Consider the following 2,534-nt stretch of genomic DNA (forward strand, 5'->3'; position numbering starts at 1 on the left):
CTTCTGGGGAAAATTCAACACCAAACTTTGTTAACACTTTAAATAATTGATGGGCCTAATACATTTCCACTAACACAAATAGAAAGATCAGAAAAAATATACAAGTTTATATACTGAAAGACAAATTTATTGATTATTTTCGGTGTCAGCACAATATATATGAAAAAGAAAGACCATTTCCATGCAAAGGAAGAGAGGCTGATATTTTCTACTGTAAGCAGTAGTTGCAGATCCGTATAGTAAAGATAATAAAAAAAACAAACTAATTTATTGAAAACTATTTACAGTTGTCCTTTTAAAAAATATACTGAAAACATCATGAAAAGTTAACAGATGCCTAGTAAAAAGTTTATYACCATTTCAAACCTGCGCATGCGCTCAAGGTATATATCCCATAAGAAAGGCTTGGCAGAAGATTAGAAACATTGCCAGCGCTCCTGGTTTTCTCTAGAACAGTGTAAGACTTGCTGTTGTAAAGCCATGGCCTACAGAGACAGGCAATTGCTGGGTATCTAAATTTTTATTTAGAAAAGTAGGTTGCTGACCAGCCCAGCTGCAGGGTGAAGGTGGGACATGGGACCTGGCCTTATTCCAGGAGCTCAACACACAGGTGGCAAAGGCAGAGCCCCCAAAACATTATTTAGTGTGAAGCTTCTTCTTCTTCTTTTTTTCTTAATGATTTTTTTTTATGATTTAATTATTTTACTAGCCTGAGTCATCACCTGTGAATATCTGAGTGTAGTGACATAGAAACTAGCCTAATAAAAAGCCAATATTATGCTGTGTTGGCCCATTATAATTACCATAGACGGCACGCCACTCTTGCTTGCTATTGTCCTGCTCACGTGCTGCGTTAAGCTGAAACTAAGGCTACTTAAAATTACAGAAAACACCTCCCAATAAGAGAGAGCAAATTTTCTTTTCTATGCTTTATCTGTTAGCCCAGCAGTTATACCTTTAACTTGAAACATTGGAAAGCAAAGGTCAAACCCAGAGAAAGATTCATTCACACCTAAARCTGGAGGCCTTTCACAAGACAGCTTGATTTTGGCTATTCTGGGCATAAATGTTGGGAGAGATGGCTTTCCTAATTTTTGTTATGGGGACCATTGCACTTGCTATAACTAACTGAATATCCATAAAATATTAGACCTTCCATAACATTTGGTACCCTGCTGCAGTCTCCTGGATTGCAAAAACTTAATGCAAAACTTGCAAGATACTCATTACTCTGATGAAAGCAATGTTCTCTGCTTTATGAATTGAAWTTTTTCCCCAGCATTTACCCATGGAAAAAATTCAGTTGCAATCAGTGAACACTTTTTAACACCTAACCCATCACACATGCACATACACACACACCCCCCAAAAAAAGAAAATGTTAGCAGTTCCAGATCAGTTCTTCTAAGATCCATGCAAAAGAAAAGAATCCGAAGGCAGTAAATCATTGGGAGGGAGAAATGGAAAAATGCAGAGAGTCCTTTCCTGCTTTTTCTTATTCCAGAGACACTGCTTCACTCCCTTTTTTTTTGTTGTTTTTTCCCTGAATATTTCTAACAGTCAAGAACTGAAATGGAGAGTCACAATCCCACACCTGGTGAGATGCTGGGTTTGTGGAGGTCTTTATTATTTCGATTATCAAYGTCTAGAAGTAAATATTTCTGGTTAGGAAGCTTAATTCTGGTTTCAAAATGTCATTCTGTCTTCGCACAGCTTGCTGTTCATKGGATGTTGCTGATGGGACCCTACAGCCCTGAACTCTGCCTGCTTCTCTTTCTACTGACCATAATGCRCAAAAACATGTTTTCATAGCAAGGAACAGGAGCATTTTGACAGCAGAAGAGCCCTGTGGGTGCCATAAGCCTGCAAGAACAGTAGCTCACTCTGCTGCTTTTCCCCTGTGTTTTGTCATGTCCTCTGAAGGGTTTCTAACTTCTTTCTTCTTCTCCCCCATTTCCCTCATGTGGGTCCCCTCTCTTTTCCTACAGTCTCCTCATTCTGCTTGATTTCCTCTCCAGTCACCATTTGTTCGTTCATCCTCCACTTCTTTTCTCAGTTTACTACACTTTTGTCACCAGTGCCATGACTTACAGCTCTGACTGACGCTCATTCAGATCCCTCACTGTCTGTCCTTATTTGCTGAGACTTGTACTGAAGAAGGCCTCTGTGGTAAAGGCTGCCCTTTCCCTGCAGTTACTGTGACACAGCAGATCTCACCGACCTATAAAGTTGTTGAACAGCCCTTCAATGACCTTGCCACATTTTCCTTCTTGCAATTTTCTGCTTTATCTTTCTGTAATTTTTTTCAATTATTATTATTATTATTTGCAAGAGATGTATGTGATTCACCAGTATGTCTACCTGCAAAGATCACCACAAGGCTTGCGTTCCCAAAATTGGGAAGTGGATAAAGTTTTAGCTGGGGCCCTGAACCAAGCATTTGATTTTGAACAGGACCTCTTGACATAATTGACAACTCCAGCTCTTAYTACTATTCTTACCAGTGGTTTCTGCCAGAAGAGCCAACAGTAAGA

This window comes from Rhea americana, unplaced genomic scaffold, assembly GCF_003343005.1.
Source record: "Rhea americana isolate MKP2758 unplaced genomic scaffold, rheAme1 scaffold_55, whole genome shotgun sequence".
Taxonomy (NCBI): Eukaryota; Metazoa; Chordata; class Aves; order Rheiformes; family Rheidae; genus Rhea; species Rhea americana.